General features: G+C 33.7%; 1 protein-coding gene and 1 long non-coding RNA gene across 3 annotated transcripts in view; one reads left to right on the top strand and one right to left on the bottom strand.

The window, feature by feature from the left end:
• Positions 1-270: 270 nt before the first annotated feature.
• Positions 271-20,243, top strand: part of LOC127832275 (uncharacterized) — a 104,912-nt gene continuing 84,939 nt past the window's right edge. The window contains exon 1 of one of the 2 annotated variants that reach the window (XM_052357660.1): positions 271-362. The gene's annotated coding sequence lies outside the window, so the exon portion shown is untranslated. The remainder of the gene's footprint in view (positions 363-20,243) is intronic. The other variant, XM_052357661.1, reaches the window with a different exon arrangement.
• Positions 9,455-20,243, bottom strand: part of LOC127832312 (uncharacterized) — a 45,880-nt gene continuing 35,091 nt past the window's right edge. Inside the window, exon 3 of the long non-coding RNA XR_008026775.1 lies at positions 9,455-10,994. This is a non-coding gene — a long non-coding RNA (uncharacterized LOC127832312). The remainder of the gene's footprint in view (positions 10,995-20,243) is intronic.

Consider the following 20,243-nt stretch of genomic DNA (forward strand, 5'->3'; position numbering starts at 1 on the left):
ACATACATCATAATTATAAGCTCATTCAAAAATGAGGTCTTATCATAAAAACGCTGCTAGGTTACTGGTGACACATTTTGCTCCTTAGCTCAACACATTTCTTTAACAAAGATGAAGTTTTAATATATTTTTTTTTATAGTTTATTAGTTATACTATGTATCAATATGCTCCCTTAGACTTTACAAGTCTTACTTTATTACATGAATTGCACTGCCTACTTTAAAACAGCCTCAGAGCATATCTAATTAAGATTAGATAAAAGTTAATTGATAGATCATAAGCTTGTAAGTGAGAACTTTTATCAAATTTAGTGTAGATCAAATAAGCATGGAAACATGAAGGCAGAATTTTGATGGACCAGGTAAGATATTACATATTTTTGTTCATTTATTTTTTTACTTGTATCTTTAGAATACGTGTGGTATAATATGAAGGCTTGCAGTCATAGTATAATAGTAAAATAAGTAGTAAAATAAAAGAAGAACATTTATAAATTAAAACAAAAAATTTGACCATACAACGAAATTAAATTATTTTTTTTTCCAAATTATTTTTTTCTGAATTTAATAACCGGGTAACTGTACAGGCACGGCTGCATTTAAGCTACCTACAAATAAAATTACAGCACAATACCTACCTTTTCTCTGAAGTTACTGAAAAGAAACCATATTTTTAAACGAAAGTGCCCTTGTCAAATAAAAACGCACTTTTTACCAAAACACACATTTAGCGCACTTAAAAGTGCGTTAATTGTGTGTTTTTTGTTAATATATGCGTTTTCAGTGTTCAAAAGTGCATATAAGTGCGCTTTTTGTGCGTTTTTTCTTTTCAAATGCGTTATTTTAGTTAAAAAGTGCGTTTTTTGTGTGTTTTCTTCATCTGTAAGTGCGCTTTTGAGTGTAGATGTGAGCAAAATGTATGTTTTTTATCTAAGAAGTGCGTCTTTTATTTAGGAAGTGCGTTTTTTTTGTGTTTTCTTCATCTGTAAGTGCGCTTTTGAGTGTAGATGTGAGCAAAATGTGTGTTTTTTATCTAAGAAGTGCGTCTTTTATTTAGGAAGTGCGTCTTTTATCTAAGAAGTGTGTTTTAAGGTTTACAGATGTGCGTCTTTTTTAAGCATAAGTTAGTCTATTATTTCATAAGTGCGTTTTTATCATATGATCTGTTTTAAACGGATGTATCTAAAAAGACACATGTTTAACACACTTCTTAAAAAGTGCGTCTTTAACAACCGTTTAGCAAATGTTGTACAGAAATTGAACAAGAAACAAAATTGTTGCAGGCTCTAACAATTTATTTACATCAAATGAATAAACATAGACATATATCTCAGTAACCTGTAATAATATAAGGGGCAGTTTGAATAATTACTGGTTGTCCATATTAACCTGTTTAATGTTAACATACTTTATCATACAATTTCAATGCATACCCTATTGCTTACGTTTTAATCTCAAACATTTCTAAAAATTTCCACCTAAATCAGACTGTTGGTAACTAATTAAAAATATTGAAAGTGTCAAAAGTATTATGTGGGCTTGATAGTATCAATTATATTTCCTCAACATAAATAAGTATTTGAACTTTCTTATACTGATATTTATACCCTAATACAATTAATGTCTACCACACTGACCATAAACATACATTTTAAAAGGCAATTAAAATACATTTTAAAAGGCAATTAAAATAATATTTATACTATTGAAATTATTTGCTAAAACCATTCAGCATGTTATATTTAAATATTTACAATTAAATATAATGTGTTAAGGGTGCTGTGTATTATTCAATAAATAGTTTGGTGTTGAAATGACTGCCTTATCAGTATCTCTCAAATTATGTAATTTTTGGCTTAGACACAGCATGGAATCAGATAAGAGAATAGCCAGTCCCTATCAGTCCTCCATCTAAGCCTTAACAAAGGGGTGTTGATATACTTTTTGATTGGTTCAGGCACCATCTATTTGAGAACCACAGATAGGAAGTTATTTTTTGAAAACAAGCAGCAAAAGCAACTGACTTTAAGCATGAAGTATTGTGTGATGAAAAAATGTGTATTTACTACAATGTGTAAATCAACAATTAGTTTGTTGCAAAGGAGATTAAAAGTGGGTGGTTAAAGACATATAAAGTGATATGGTCTAGTTCAACAACTGCCTGTATTTTTGGAATACTGAAGAACAGTCTGTTGTAACAGGTTTGTACTTTCAATTCTGCATCCCTTTTTTATTTAGTTTATTGAATTAATTATGATCATTATCATATTTATGTATTGTCACTGGGAAATGTAAATGGATGAGTAAATGTAATGCAATTTTAAGGAAAAACAACACCATTTGAATTATTATGGCTGTATTTTATGGTTATTGTCATCTTAAAGTTATTTATACCTATTTTTGGTCATTAATGAACAGATTTTTTCCCCCATATTAAATGAGAACTTAAATTTAAAGGTTAAACCCCATGGTGACCATGAAATTTACATTGATCAGAAGATCCTTTGGAAAGAATGTGCATCATCGCATGCAGCCTGCCAAAAAAGGGAGCAAAAGGGAGACTACCTGATGTATGGACTTGAATACCAGGTTTTACCCTGCACAAGCTGGCCGACATGAGGAGAACAGGAGTGGGAAAACAGCTCCCTCTCCTTGACCAAAAAAAGCTGGATTTGTTTAGAGGTAAAACTATACAGGGTACTGGTTATTGCATTTTAAAGGTGTCACACTTCCGACCAGTCCACACAGCAAAATGAGACCACGTATCTTGGTACATTTTGGAACAGTATTTTCTATCAAACGTATTTATTTATGAAAAGCGTTAAGTCACATGTGATCAGGGGATTAAAATTGCAAAATAAACAACCAAAAACAACAAGCAAACAAACTAGTTTTGATTTAAATTTATAATTTTTATAGCAACGAGATTACCATAACAGCAATATTCAACACTTACATTATAAAATATCTTTCAGGACCTGATCAAATGAGATCTGATGCACAAGACGCATCGCGCAAAGGCCATGAAAGTATAATAGTTGCAAAGAAGTTTGACCGGCTGGTGGCAGACGTGGAGAGAAAGATGAGAGCTGCACTCTGCGGCCTCAAAGAAATGCTGACAGGCCTTGATTGATATGCATCTTTCTTATGTATATAGCTGTTCGTGTGTATATACTGTACATGTTATTATAGTATGCTATTATTTTTTGTTTATTTATAATGAAATTATGTTTATATTTATTTCATCAAATTGCCATTGATATTTAATTACTCATGTATGTTAAAAAATGTTGGTGTACATTAAAGTATAAAATTGAATTATTTTGTAATTATTAAAATACACAAATATATATGTTTATATAAATATTGGTATTTATTGCATATCTGAATTAAAAAAAACTTTTAACAGCATATAATTGAATCAACTGTTAAGGCAAAAGATGCACCTTTAACGCACATGTGTGCTTTTTGTGAGTGCGTTTTTTACTGCCATTCATGTGCGTAAATTGTGAGTTTTGTGTGGGTTAAAACTGCGTTTAACGTGAGTTAAATGTGCGCTTTTAAAAATAAAAAAGCGCACATTTAACGTGCTGAAAAGCGCAGTTTTAACCCACTTAAAAGCGCACATTTTACACACATGTGCGCTTTTATGTGGGTTATAACTGCGCTTATAGTGAGTTAAATTTGCGCTTTTTAAATAAAAAAAAAATTAAAACGTCTCCAGATTGATCGACATCTTAGAACATGTAGCATGTGATAGCGATATCTCAACCCAAAGGGAAGGGTGAAACTCCTCAGCCTGACCAAGCAGACTCTTAATATCACCTGTACGAAAAAGTTTGGGCAGACTGCAACCAGATTATGTGCAGAATAAAATACACCAAATCTGTATTGAATATCATATGGGCAGAAAATATTTTGTCCCCGTTTGAAATGAGTTGAACCATATTTCTATTTATAGATTTTTTCAATATAAACAAAGAACGAATTCTGTAAAGATTTTACGAATTATTTAAATTAAGCAGATTTTTTTCGGGGCAGAAAAAAATATGGGCAGAATTAAATGTGGGGAGAACCAAAATGTGAGAATGGAATTCTGTGCAGAATAAATCTGTTCACAAATAATTCTGTACAATAAATGTAGCAAAATGTAAAGTAAAATATACAGACTGTAAATATTAACCATGTTTATTTAATGATATTATGACATGTTATATATATAAGCAAAGTAACACATACTGACAGTCAATACAATAAAATAATTTACACTTAGACATCCTGTTAAGAAATAAATCCTTAAATACAACACACATTAGTTTATCACTGCTTTATGACATAAAAGCACAGTATATAAAGTTTAAGCTTATGTTTCAAGAAGTTACAGTTATTACATTGAGATGAAAATCCCTTTTAGAGCTCTTCTTTGCCTTAACTGGACCCTGGTGAGGTACCATCACTCTGTGACTGCATTACTGAGGTCGTTGTCAGGGGAAAGTTGCTGCATAATTTTTGACAATCGCTGAAAGCAAAAAAAAAATCCAATTTACAATTTTAAAATCATTTGGTTAAGTCAATCTGAATGATATGATCACATGGTAATTCTACTCATATTACAACTTAAATATTAAATGCAACTTGCTTCTCTTTATATTTTGCTTTTCACAGTATAAAATAAACTTGACATTTTTCATATGAAGGTCAGTTCATAGGGTGTGAGATAAAAAGAGAATTTGTAATGTTGATTTAGGTACAAACGACATTTTATTAAGTTTTTGCCTCATACCTTTTAAGTGATAACAGCACAATTACTCTGTGACTGCACTACTGAGGTCATGGTCAGGGGTTAAGTTGCTTCACAAACTGTTTTGACAATTGCTGAAAGCAAAAAATAATACAATTTATTATTTAAAAATTATTTTTTAGTCAATCTGAATGAAATGATCATATGGGATCTACTGAAATTACAACTTAAATAATGCAACACCTCTTAAGTGATTACAATAGCTTTCTACAATATATATAATATATAATATTATACAGTTCGCCTTGGCATAATGGATAAGGTGTCCGCCTAGCAATCGGGAAGTCATGCATGGGTTTGATCCCCACTTGTGAGTGTTCAGGAAATTTTGACTCGTTAGTGTTTCTATAAGCCTGAGGCTTTAAATGCAATCAAGCTAAAATAAATAGGTTTAAACTAAATATGTAAATGATAAAAGGCTTTAAATTTCCTGGCAGAGTAGTTATTCATAAATAAATCAAGGTATTGGCTAGATTGCCATTTCATTTGGTCACTGCAGATTAGGCAATAGATTGTTACCACTATGTTGGTTTTGTAAGAAGGAGATACCTTTGACAGACTTATGTCTTTTATGTGAACTTACTGCACAGATAATTGGTTTCATCATTTATTTTAAATGTTAATCACCCATCAAAACAGATATTTGCAACTGTTAAATGATATCATTAAATTAAACATAAAATTATAAGAAAACAATGCAAAGAAAAACAATACAAACCTGTTAAATAGTTCAAAGCATTTCCAAAAAGGCCACTTCATAACTCACTGAATTCCTCTTTTAGACTGATTTCCACTTTCTACTTAATTGTTTAAGAATGTTCATCAAAGTCAGTAATTCAGGATATTGTAAAAACTTCATTTTTTTCATACATTGCTTTGAAACTTCATTTCAAGCCAGTAACAGGCCTATCTTAACACATTGAAATTTGGCGTACAATCTGTAGCCAACCAATAGAAGAGATTATACACATTCCAGCAAGCAACAATAGATAGCTCTAATTTCAAGTTACAAATACCATTAGGCCCTGTTTCCATGTCTCCGCGCCCGCGTTCCGTGTGTCCGTGAGAAAACTAACTGGTTGAAATCTGTCGGAGCGATTCCATGTATCCGCGTTCCGCGAATTGCGTCCATGAAGAATTGCTCGGTGAGCGATTTTTCACAGACGCGGACTCAGTACACGGACGGAAGTGAACATGAATGGTCGACTTTCAAGTATAAATATTAGTGAAAAAATAATATATTTAGTAAGGGATCACCCTGAAATATCCAACCAATGTATGAAAGAATACAACGACAAAGACATTGCATCAAACGAATATATATTGTCTGCATATAGTACACTCTATAATCGCTTTTTAAAAGACACAGTATATATTTCAAACAAGATATAACGCTATAAGAAGTCGCTATTTATGTTCTTTTTTGTCTATGCGGGTTCACATACAAGTTTTGAAGTCTGTATAATTATAACGAATAATCAGCAATGTTTATCAATATAACTATGCTAATTGTCATTAATTCAGCCTGTCCAGAGTGGCTTATCAGCTAGTTTCGGCTTTCTGTACTGTGGTGTTGGAGAAATTAGCTGATAGCGGTATGAAACAATGAGATAATTAGGATTGCTGTATACCTTGGGTTAAAACAATATTAAAATATTTTGTTAATAATTATTAATAACTTACCAAGGTCCTGAACTCTTCATTGTTCAGCTCTAATTCTCTAATAAGATGGTAGTATTACAGTAATTTTGACGGTTTCTTATGATGGCACGTGACCAGTACCTATGTCTGCGTTTCCGTCTACTAACATGCAATGCTGCCGCAGCAGTCATCATAAAAAACCACCACGTTTGGAATGAGCTTTTTACACGGAAAGGCTGAAGTAATAGGCGGATGCATGGAAACGATACTCCGTGTCCGTATACGGAACGCGGACATGATTGCATGGAAACCCGGCCTTAAGCGGGCAGGATTTTTGTGTTATGGGTTTATGATTATTTACAAGTAAATTGTAGTGCCGTTTTTTTGAAGCACTGACATTGCAATGGTAATTTCTAAGTAGATCTACATTTACCTTTAATTGTTTATAGGTAAATTATTATTACATTCTCACATATTTTAATATTATGGCATGTAATACAAACGTGTATGGCAATTATTGTATGAATTGAACTGAACATAAATGTTGTTTTTCTTGTATATGGAAAATGTTTCCGGTTATAAATGTTTTCTCAACATTAAGAAACTGAAATCAGAAGTCTATTTTTTTTTTATCTAAGTCCCATTTTGAAATTTTGTTTCAATAGTCCAATATTTTGCCTTATTTTGGACCAAGTATCAAAAGTCTGTCTTGCTTAAATGCAGAGTGCTAAAAATCTGTCTTTTAAAAATGAAAAGTACAAAAATTCTGTTTGGTTTAATAATATGTACAGATGAAATTCTGCTTGATTGTAATTCTGCTTAAAAAATCTGTATAGATTTCGAGGCAGATTTTGGATCTGTGTCCTCTTTGTACAGAATATATGAATTCTGTCTTGATTCTGGGCAGATTTTGTACAGACTTTGTACAAAATTTGCATTGAATTTTCGTACAGGCAGGATCTTCCTTGGTCATTTTGGATATGAGCTGGTTGTGTATGCAAGAAAATGACCCGGCAAAGCCCACACATGCATTGTCCCATGAAAGTCTCAAGTATTTTGTTTTTTGACTGGTTCCTTCGACCAGGGATCGTACAGTGGGGTTAGGGAATTTTTTCCGGGATTAATCTCTTTAGAATCCCTAAAAATTAACCCTCTTTCAGCCGATTTTTAGGGATGAATCTGTTTTCACCGCGTTTCATCCGAATTAATCTGTATTAAACCTTTTCTAGTGGTGTTTAGGGTTGAATTGTGTTATTCATCTCTTTAAAGGATTAATCTCTACGCATGCGCAAACTTTTCAGATGTGAATTCGGATAAAATAAAATTTACCTCTACGCATTCGCAGTCGATGTCAGGGTTGAATTGAGATGAAAGAAGGATTTTATCAGTGTTATCAACGAGTAGGCGGGGCGTAAACAACTATTTTTAAGATTTAGATTTTACTTGCGTTAGTGTCCTTCATAATAAAATTTATAATTTAATGCTGCGTTCAACATAGTGCAATTTAGTGTAAAAAACGTCATTTATAAACTCAACATATATTTTGTACGTTATTTTGTACATGCATTCTTTAAATGGTACAATTGGGATTATACCTGGTTTGCACCATGCTACACACCAAAGATATATCAACTAACAAATATTCGTGTTATCGCGAGTTCCCATCGATTCAGCAACCGATATTTCAGTTAAGTAAGAAAGATGACGCATCTTATCGTGATAATCTTATCTATACATTGCCGGCATGTGAGTCACAGGCATACTCGTAAACGCTCTTAATCAACGATGGAACATGGTCTCCATTGAAGAAAATGCGTTTGCGCCATTATTGCAGATGTTTATTCAAAATGTTTATTGTTTTGCTTATATTATTCATTCGTAATAAGTGAAAGAAAAATCAATATATTAGTTTCTTTTTTTTAAGTTTAATATAACACTTTATTTAACACATTTAATGAAGAAATAGATCAGTTTAGAAAATATAGAGAACATAGCAGGAACATTGTTTTTTTCAATGCATCAATTTTATTTCAGCCTTTAGTTTTTATATTCATATAAAAGAAACTCGATTAAGAAACATAATTAAAATGACAGTTTATGACCAAGGCATAAATGAAGATTTCAATACAAAATGCCACTGCATGAAATTGTATAAGTTTCACGACTGAATATCTTCTAAACTACTTCATGCAAATTGAGTTCTAATTTGAATGAAGTAGTTCAGATGATATTCAATAGAGAAACAGTAAATTTTTAAGGTTGGCGCTAAGGAAAAAATAGACCATTTCGGCGTTACGATGACAACCCACATCATAGGATTATGAGCTCTATATATGAGTGCATCTGTCTCTTTGTGTGTGTGTGACTAACAACGAATGTACAACATAACACGGGCTGTTTGTAAAATATGCATGACCCCATATGGGCTCTTCGTTGTAGTGACAGCAATTGTGTGAACATGTTTTTTGTCACTGTGACCTTAACCTTTGACCTAGTGACCTGAAAAACAATAGGGGTCATCTGCGAGTCATGATCAATGTACCTATGAAATTTCATGATCCTAGCCATAAGCGTTTTTAGGTTATCATCCGGAAACCATTTTACTATTTCGGGTCACCGTGACCTTAACCTTTGACCTAGTGACCTGAAAATCAATAGGGGTCATCTGCAAGTCATGATCAATCTACCTATCAAATTTCATGATCCTAGGCCTAAGCGTTCTTGAGTTATCATCCGGAAACCATTTTACTATTTCGGGTCACCGTGACCTTGACCTTTGACCTAGTGACCTCAAAATCAATAGGGGTCATCTGCAAGTCATGATCAATGTACCTATAAAGTTTCATGATCCTAGGCCCAAGCGTTCTTGAGTTATCATCCGGCAACTACCTGGTGGACGGACCGACAGACCGACATGTGCAAAGCAATATACCCCCTCATAAAAATCAGTATTCCTTAAAGCAATAGCCGAAATTTCAACGCTAGATGACTGTGGTATCTTAACATAAATTTAACGAGATACAAAATGCTCGTTTTTATTTTTTTGTCATAATATATTCCATGAGAATTTCCCTCGACAATATCCTAACAGTTAGAAGAAAACGCAATCTCTCCTTGATTTGAGTGTTCATGGGGCTTTAAGAGGAATCAAGAGGGAAAAAAAGAAAACATAATTCCCACCTGCATTGCCTGGAAAAAGTAATTAAAAGCATTTAATTCTGTAAGCTTATAGTATTATTAAGGAAACATAAGCCCAAATAAACTTCATGACATAAAGTTGTTTTCAAAAAATGAATTGCATATTTCAATGTGATCATTTTTGGAATTATAATAATGCGATGCTCTGCACTACTGTTTTCAAGACTTTCGTACACAATATTTAGTTACGCATTTAAAAAAATGTTAGCAAAATAAACAAGAACAAGGGCTGTTTGTAAAACATGCATGCCCCCCTATATGGGCTATAAGTTGTAGTAGCAGCCATTGTGTGAATACGTTTTTTGTCACTGTGAACGGTGGTGGTGGTGGTGGTAGTGGTGTAGTAGTAGTAGTAGTAGTAGTAGTAGTAGTAGTAGTAGTAGTAGTAGAAGTAGTAGTAGTAGTAGTAGTAGTAGTAGTAGTAGTAGTAGTAGTAGTAGTAGTAGAAGTAGAAGTAGTAGTAGTAGTAGTAGTAGTGGTAGTAGAAGTAGTAGTAGTAGTAGTAGTAGTAGTAGTAGTAGTAGTAGTAGTAGTAGTAGTAGTAGCAGTAGCAGCAGCAGTAGCAGCATTACAATACCAATACTTAAGAATGATCAAATGGGAAAAGGTAACCTAGCACTGGCAGTAAATATGGGGCTCATTTACAGGTCAGATTTGGAATCTCTGCTGTAAATGAGATTTTGAATGAACTAAAGGGAGGCAAATCTGTAATAAAAAGAACATGCATAAACCGTAGTTGTTTCCCTTGTTTGAACCATGCTAAATCCTTACAAGGGCTGTTTGTAAAACATGCATGCCCCCCATATGGGCTCTCAGTTGAAGTGACAGCCATTTTGTAAATATGTTTTTTGTCACTGTGACCTTGACCTTTGACCTAGTGACCTGAAAATCAATAGGGGTCATCTGCCAGTCATGTTCAATGTACCTATGAAGTTTCATGATCCTAGGCATAAGCGTTCTTGAGTTATCATCCGGAAACCATTTTACTATTTCGGGTCACCGTGACCTTTGACCTAGTGACCTGAAAGTCAATAGGGGTCATCTGCCAGTCATGATCAAACTACCTATCAAGTTTCATGATCCTAGGCATAAGCGTACTTGAGTTATCATCCTGAAACCATTTTACTATTTCGGGTCACAGTGACCTTGACCTTTGACCTTGTGACATGAAAATCAATAGGGGTCATCTGCGAGTCATGATCAATCTACCTATAAAGTTTCATGATCCTAGGCATAAGCATTCTTGAGTTATCATCCGGAAACCATTTTAATATTTCGGGTCACCGTGACCTTGACCTTTGACCTAGTGACCTCAAAATCAATAGGGGTCATCTGCGAGTCATGGTCAATCTACCTATCAAGTTTCATGATCCTAGGCATAAGCGTTCTTGAGTTATCATCCGGAAACCATTTTACTATTTCCGGTCACTGTGACCTTGACCTTTGACCTAGTGAGTGATAATAAGATAATATATTTAAATGTATTAACAAATAAAAATGAAGAACAAGAAGAGGTGAAATTGTATGTTTTATTGTCAATAAGTATTGTAATGACTAGGTTTTCATAATTGAACGAGTATTACATTAGTTTCAATAGAAAAAGAAAACATTTTCGCCACTGAAAACTATGAACATAATGTTGGAATGAAATAAAAGAAAATGTATTATAATGTGTACAGATGTTAGTAGAATGAAAACATAAAAGACCCAATATTGCAAGCATCATAGTGATATGAAGTTTTTGCAGAAAAACAGAACTTTATATAAAAAATGAACAAAACAAAGTGCAAAGAAACATATTTACACTAATAAACGCAAATATGCAATAAATCAAAGACAGATATATTTCCAACACCTATATATTTCCTTAGTATTGCGGGCTACCGCCCCCAAACCCCCGCTTTGTTAAAAGTGGTAAACAACTGCGTACCAGTAAAGTGCAATCTTGCCTGTTTTTGTAGTGTTTAGTGTGGCCGCTACGGCATGTAAACAATAGATTCTTTTAATTGTACAGACATGTGATTAATGCTATACTGCTTAGTAAACTAAGGAGAAATGTTTCGATGTAATGTTTAGAGGTTGTTTTGTATCATGACAGTTTTTAATTTATTGTAATTTACATGTAATTTACAATAAATTCATATTTCAGTTCAAATGATACTGTATGCATCCAATGTTTTAATCTGGCAACCAGACTACCAATGTTTACGGTGATTTTTGTATTATTAGCCAATGCACAATTCGGGTTTATTCATGTTGGACCTATCATGAATGAAGGTCATCTAAGGTCAAAAGTGACGTTAAACAGCTACGCCGAAAAAAATTAAGATGCTCTTTTTTGATAGTCATTACATAGTTAGACATATGGTAAAATAAGTATATGCATGTACATGTCTTTGTAAATTGATTGTATCATATATACCGACATGAATAAAACTTTGAAAGAGGAAAACAAAAATGCTTTTTATATAATATATATTCAGTTGTTAATTTTCTAGAAAATGTTGGGCGAAAAATTTGGCCCAAATTAAATTCTCAAAGGGTATATTTTCCCCAAATGACTGTTTTAAATTCTCAATTTAACCCAAAGTTATTTAAAAGCAAATCCATCAATAAATAGCAAAGTTAGAGCAAAAAACAAGAAGTTCCACACACACACACGAACAGAGTGACTGCCTTTTAATTTTTTACCAGGAGGGCAAAGGGGCATGGCGCATTACTTTCAAAAAGGGCATTTTAACGCGGAGTTAAGGCACAAAAAGGGCAAATACGTTTGTGAATACCTGGTTTGGGGAGAAACATGTAATTAGTCTGGCAGTTGTGGGAAAATCATAAAAATATAAACAAGCACATTTACAAATGTAATGGTAATTGATGTATTTAACTTACTTAAATTAATATTAATATATTTACCTTGCAATGTCAATATTAGTTCCATGCTCTTTCAATCAAGAACAATATATGCATATGAATCTGATTATACGCAGATCCACTAACATATAAATGAAACCATGTTTGTCTTATTCAATTTTCTTACAATAATCTTGTCAGAGGTTTTACCTTTGCGAGTAAACTGAATGCTTACAATAGACCAGTTTCACAATACTACCGCTGTTGCTATATTTAGATATCACGTGACAGGTTGAATTTCAGAACGAGGCTGAACGTGTATAGATCTTTGGCGGAGCATATCGATGATTATAAACCACTTGAATTTTATCATTTTAATTCGGGATTTTCATGAGCACTGACACTGGTTACAATTACGGCAAACATATGCATATATGGATGTGTTGTTTAGTCAACAAATTGATGAGGGGTTATGAAATAAACATTCTCACACCCAAGTCATATTTCAAAGCCATAGTATATAGTACCACTAGTGTATATGTGTATATACATTTTATTTAATCTTGATTCAAATTCAAGATACCCATTGTCATCAGAGCAAAATGTGATTTGAAGAATAAACATTGATAATTGCACATAACAAAGATATACAAAAGTCGTATAATACAAAAGGTTATTATATAACTTAAATTCTCAAAGGTATGTTTGTTAGTCTGTACATTTTTTCACAAACGATCGAACGTTTAAAATGTGTGTTAAATCAATCATAAGAAAAAGCAATAGAAAATGCAAATCACATGATAAATGTTGTGTCGTTTTTCGTTTAACTTTTATTAATGTTCTTTAACAATGAAATACAATATTAAAGAATTCTTCTATACAGGTGAAAAAACGAACGTGGAGCAAACTGAACTGTCTATGCATGCAACTTGATTTCTCTTTAAACATGATTATAAGTGATAAATATATGCTACATCATGTCATAAATCTCTCTTGTGTGTGTGTGTGTCTTGATCTTTCGGAGACATTCTTGAACCCTGTTGTGGTAAATGAAAATTCGTGTTTTAATTGTGTTCTTCCATACACTAACGAACACTCTTTTTAAGACTATGTAAGGACGGAGTTTTATTTTATCGGTACCTGCTAAATAGGTTTCGTGTTTAGCATAAAAGCTAATAAATATTTCCAATGTATATATAAGTATAAAGCACTTTATTATGTATCCAAATATTCTTTCACAGGGAAAATTGTTACGCTAACTTTGACAAGGCGGACAATAGTTCACACGTTGTTTTAACTACCAGGACATTCATTTCCACGCTATTTAAACATCCCGGACAATCGTTCCAACATTATTTTGACAGCCCCGATATATATACTCCTACATAGTTTTTCGAGCGCCCAGAATTCTGCATTTTGGCAAATTACAGATCTCAGTGTAAGTCGATATATTCGTTTATTTTTTAACGTTATCATTCTCATGATCACGATAAAATCTTACACCAATATAAAATATACACAATATAAAATATACTCAAAATATGAGAACATTATTTTTAACTATTTCAATAATGACATATTAAAATACCGGATAAAAGTGCAACATTATTTTGATAAAATGTGATAATAATGACCAGGATAGCAATTATTCAGGAACTAATCTCCGGGCTGTCCAAATAACGAAGGAACGAATGTCCAGGCTGTCAAAATTATGTAGGAAACATTATGTGCTTTGTCAAAATAACAAAGACACGAATGTTCAGGTTGTCAAAAACATAGGGACGAATGTCCGCCTGTGTAAAAAATAGGCTAGGACGAATGTCCAGCATTCACTGTATAATAATGATTAAAACTGGCTAATATCTATAAAGTATTTAGTTTAAGTATTTGGCGTTACATTAGTCTTAGAAATGACTACGTAATACTTCTTCAACGATAAGACATTGAGGTACCATACATGGTGTTCAATGCTCAGGCATCTACCACGGGTGGTTTATGACGCCATGCTGTTATTTAGTTTTTGTCTGCACAGTATCTTATAATAACGAGATAATTGGTTTATCCGGAACACAGGGGCTACTTAACCACAGATGTATCAATAAACAAGATAGATCTTTTTTTCAAACTGCGCGATAAAAAAGCTCTACCATAGCGTGTCAAATGTGTGAAAAAACGGAGAAAAACAAGAACTTTATTAAATTAATCAAGACAATTTATTTAATGCATTGACACTTATAATGTGAATTACATACATTTGTATTTATAACTTATTCTGACAATGTCATATTGTGTTTTCTAAGTCGTTTCATCGCCAAATGTTCAAAAGAGTGAAAGGATGAAATCAGATGCGGCGTAACGCGCGAGTATTGGAAATTTATACACGTTCAGCCTCGTTCTGGAGTTCTGCGAGTCACGTGACTTTGCGCTCTTATAAATTTTGGCTTTTTGTGAAAAGGGCCTATTTGCAAACACTTGTTCCCGTGACTGAGTAGATAACTAAAAAATATGTTGTTGGTTTTCTAAAATGTTTTATGCATCGTTGATTATCACAGGCATTTCATTAACCCTTTCTAAATGTATGATCTCCATCGTTAATTCGATCGTTATTTGACATTTCTGCCAAGAGTCACAATTTATTGTCTTTATAGCCTGCCATCTTGTTAAAATTATGTTAGCGACAGGTGCCCATAGCAGCGTAAAATCATATAATATATCCGCCTTATACGCGATTCGCATTTTTAAAAATAAGTATACTTTACAGTAAGTATTTCATTTATTAATTATCTTTAAGACGATAACGATACAGATACAACTTGTTTGTGATTTTGTTTATTTAATTACACATAAAAATCAATGTTTTGATATAACTGTATTATGCATGAAATGCACAATTTCCACGAGGAAACCATCAAGGTTTTCATCAAAAGTCTCCAAAGAAACTGTCGACGATTTTATTGTGGAGGAGAACACATAACGGATTGATTAGTGTGCTTGGTATAACAAAGCCACTGACATTATCAATTGATATTGACACGGGGTGATTCACGCATGACTTATGCACAACTGCGTGAATCCTCGCTGCCTTGGGGCCATACTCAGATACAGTCGGCTTAGAAGTTTGGTCAAGAGACAATAAAGATGTTATCAATAAGGGTGCGAGGCCGCTTTTGCCTTTGAAAAGGGCAGAGTGGCGCTTAAGAAAGGCGGCGTGGTGCAGCGCCACGCAAAAAGGGCCTGGGAAAAACCCGGCGGGCTTATTCTTGCCTTCATATATAAATATATGATGGTTTGAACATTTACTGTGTTTTTGTACAAACCAATGAAAATGTTAAAAATAGTTACCAGTACAACCAAAGTAAAAATATACCAAGAAAAAACTCCAGAAAAGTGATATTTTAGAGAAAGATCATGGGCCTGTGTAAAATGTGTAAATTTTAATTTAGATGCAACATGTACAAGTCATTATCTGAAAATCGGGACGAAGTAAAAGTAATCATTTCTAAAAATAAACCAACATTTGTTTTTATTCAAATGGTCAACATTATTCATATTTGTGTTGTCTGTGTATTTTAGCTACTCTTATGAAAATAGATATCGTTTTTTCGATGTTTAAAGCAAGTCACATTTCTGAGATTAAAGTGTGTAAGTTTCTTCATTACGGTTACTGACCTACAATATCATTGTTTTGACAGATGACATCTGATGGTAATTGCATGAAGTATGCAGAGAAGCTGACAAAATGTTAAAATAATCGTGTAGAAGTAAAAATATCAGGGTATTATCTGTATCTGTTTCTAATATTCGTTAATTTTAAAATTATTTCATATTTGTTTAAGTATACAATCAATATTTGTAAATATTTCTTCTTGGCGAATCGCCACATTTAAAGACGCGGCTTGATTCGGCGGATCATTGCTGAGGCAGATACAGATGTGGCGTCACTCCTCGAATTATCGCAGAGTGCCTCGGCATAATGCCGAGAGAATCCTCATTGCGGATGCAGAAAAACAAAAGAATCTGTCAGCAGCAAAGCCGCAGACTTTGTTGGGCTCGCGTGAGCTGCACTGTATAAAAATGAATAATTATGATATGTTCAAACCAAGTTTTTAACAAATTAGCTCTCTTGTTATCTCACACATTTTTGAAATGAGGTCATTAGTATCAAACTTAAACATATGGTGTCAAATACTGTTGCTATTAGAAGCTTAATATATGTATGTTCTTATTAAGTATTAAACAAAGTCTTAATAGACAAGATTTTTTTCATGAATGCAGAATTTCCGTCATCACCAAGTACTTACACTTTTTGTGTTTTTGTTTATGGTAACCATAATAACTGTAAGTTTTCAAACACTATAATTTTTGGACACTTCCAATTTGGGTCAAATTAATAATTTTTCTTGACTCTAACATTTCAAACATACAGGTTTTCATCAATAGTTTATTACCCTAAATTTTTGGATAGTACATTTACAGCGCTATTTTACCAGATTTGTTCCCTGTTTTCCCTTATCTGGTGTCACTTCCATCATGCATTTGTATGACCAGATTAATGTCATAAACCTGGAAGATAAATGCCTTAGGGCAACGGACCATTACATTTGCGTAACTGTGTAAATAACCCATTTTCCCATCACGCGGGTCTTCAAATCTCATTGTGTCTTAAACCAAAGTTTAAACCACGATACTTTCCCATTGAAAATTGAAGTCAAACTGTGTTATTTTTAACACACAGGCAAATGTTGGTTACCTACTCTGGCTTGCAGGAAAGATTTTCAGACAGACTGACTGCATAGGCCTGTACGAAATGTTCCGCCCGGAATCGGCACGGAATCGCAAACTAAATTCCGGGCGTAAAAAATATTTCCAGGCGTATTTTTCTATATATGATTTTAAGAAGAGGGGCGGATTCCGGGCGTAAGCCGCCGGGCGGAAAACAGGGGCGAAATATGTAAATGAGGTGGGACGGAATTTTAAATTACGGGCGGAAAGCAGTTTATGGGCGGAATTCAGATTACTGGCGGAATGTTAAAATTACGGGCGTAACTTAGATTACGGGCGTAATTTAGATACCGGGCGGAAATCGGATTACATGCATATTGTAAATATACCCATATACCCATATAAGGACAGGCCATTTGAAAAAATAAAAGGCAATCGCAAAAGCTCACCATGAGCACTTTGTGCTCAGTTTAGCTAAAAACTTGTCAAAATTATGACAAGATACATTTAACATAGTATCTTTATATTTATTTTAAGATAATACATTTTAAAAACATGGATCACCATTTTATACTTCTGCAAATGCGGAACATATGCTGAAAATCCCCGCATGTTTTCCGCAGTCACAAAAAATGTGGAACTTATGCGGAAAATGTATGCATTTTCGTTCCGCATTTTGATGATACTTTTAAGATACAATGTAGCTTTTAAAGACAAACAACAAAAATATTCAATATATATACATAAAAAATAATTTGATAGACATGCACTTTTTAAAAAACAAACTGTTCTTATACACGGCCAAAATAAAAAAGTTCACTCTTTCACATTGACTGTGTTTTTTAAACTGCTTTCTTGAGTAGGAATTCCTCTCTATCACAGTATTGTTCAGGTCCACGATTCTCCCCCATCCTATGTCATAATCTGAAATGCAATTTGATATTAAGTACAACTACAGTTCACCTATTGCAAATACTGTTAACAACTTATGTAGAATTAATTGCTTTTTCAAACTTTTTATCTAATCCAGGGCCCCATCTAGGATTTGAAAAAGACAGGGTCAAAATTTGGCAACTAAGTACACTTTGAATGTGCTTAGATATTTATCCCTGTGGAATATTTTCAAATAACATGTGCAATATATGCGCATATTATTTAATATTACATGCATTTTCATTTTAACAAGGGCTGTTTGTAAAACATGCATGCCCCCCATATGGGCTGTCCGTTGTACTGGCAGCCATTGTGTGAATACGACTTTTGTCACTGTGACCTTGACCTTTGACCTAGTGACCTGAAAATCAATAGAGGTCATCTGCAAATCACGATCAATGTACCTATGAAGTGTCATGATCCTAGGCAAAAGCGTTCTTGAGTTACCATCCGAAAATCATTTTACTATTTCGGGTCACTGTGACCTTGACCTTTGACCTTGTGACCTCAAAATCAATAGGGGTCATCTGCGAGTCATGATCAATCTACCCATGAAGTTTCATGATCCTAGGCGTATGCGTTCTTGAGTTATCATCCGGAAACCATTTTACTATTTCGGGTCACTGTGACCTTGACCTTTGACCTAGTGACCTCAAAATCAATAGGGGTCATCTGCGAGTCATGATCAATCTACCCATGAAGTTTCATGATCCTAGGCCCAAGCGTTCTTGAGTTATCGTCTGACAACCACCTGGTGGACGGACGGACCGACCGACCGACAGACAGACCGACATGAGCAAAGCAATATACCCCCTCTTCTTCGAAGGGGGGCATAAAAATATTTTTTTTAATTGATAAAACTAGTTTCACTGTTAAAATAAAATTAGTTTATTGAAAATTAATTGAATATTCTGTAAAATAATGTGATCAGAACCAATTAAAAACATGACTCGGGGTCAAAGGGGGCAGGTTTGGATCTTAGTGCGGCAAGGTACTGAGACACCCTGTTATTGACAGGCCTAGCCCTGAGGATCACTAATCGTATAATTCAAATTAATCTTTATTTTGAACTTAACTATTTCAAACTAATAATACAATAACTTATATAGTAAAATTGTGATTTACCTATCAACAAATCCAGCTTTCCTTTGTCAAGGACCGCTTTGTACTCATCATCCAGGCGCGCACACAGGGCAAAATTTATATAAAAAAGTTCATTTTTTCACATGTTTTTTCAACACTGTGCTTTCTTGCAAACAAATTCTTCAATTTGTGATGTGGCTTTTTAGGTCCGAGAAGGGAAAATTTGTTATGCCACCAGCAACCTTTCTCCCTAATCCTATGACATAATCTGAAAATGAAATGTTAATTTAAGTACTTACTATATATTTTAAAGAAATTTGTGTATTTCATTTTAGTTTCAAACTGTGTTGTTTTTCCTTCAGATGCCCGTCTACTTTTCATCATCCTTTTACATTTCCCACTGGGACAGTACACAAATACAATTACAATTATATCAGTTAATAATCTAAATAATAGAGGAATGAAGGAGTAAAAATACAAACCTTTTATGCTGTTCTGCAGTCTATTCCAAAAACACAGGAATTTGGTGAGACCAAATCACAGTTAAACCTGAGCCAATTTGAACCTCTTTTGCAACAAACTTATTGTTCATTTCCACATTATGTGTATTAAATACAAATTGTTTTTGACACAGTACTCCCTGCAAGACATTTTTTCACTACAGTTTAGTCCTCATTTTGCTTAAGCATTATACTGACAATTTAGTTCCGAGTCAGTAATTTGCTTAACCGCTCGTTTTCAAACAGCAACTTCTACCACTCACTTCCTGTACCACTGACCAATCCACTGAAGCCTGATAAGCCCAGATGGTTTATAAACTTGTACAGATGTGACTCAGCCTTTGGTGAGTATAGAATGGGCAGCACAATACATGAGATCAACTCAGCAGGTTGTCAGTGTTTATCTGAGATTAAATTAACATGGTTTGGTATAATTATGTACATAATTATGGTCTTTTCAGACTGGGGAAATCTTAACTTCTATAAAAACATTTATAGAGTAACATGCAGAGAAA

The sequence above is a fragment of the Dreissena polymorpha genome, chromosome 5 (genome assembly GCF_020536995.1).
Source record: "Dreissena polymorpha isolate Duluth1 chromosome 5, UMN_Dpol_1.0, whole genome shotgun sequence".
Taxonomy (NCBI): domain Eukaryota; kingdom Metazoa; phylum Mollusca; class Bivalvia; order Myida; family Dreissenidae; genus Dreissena; species Dreissena polymorpha.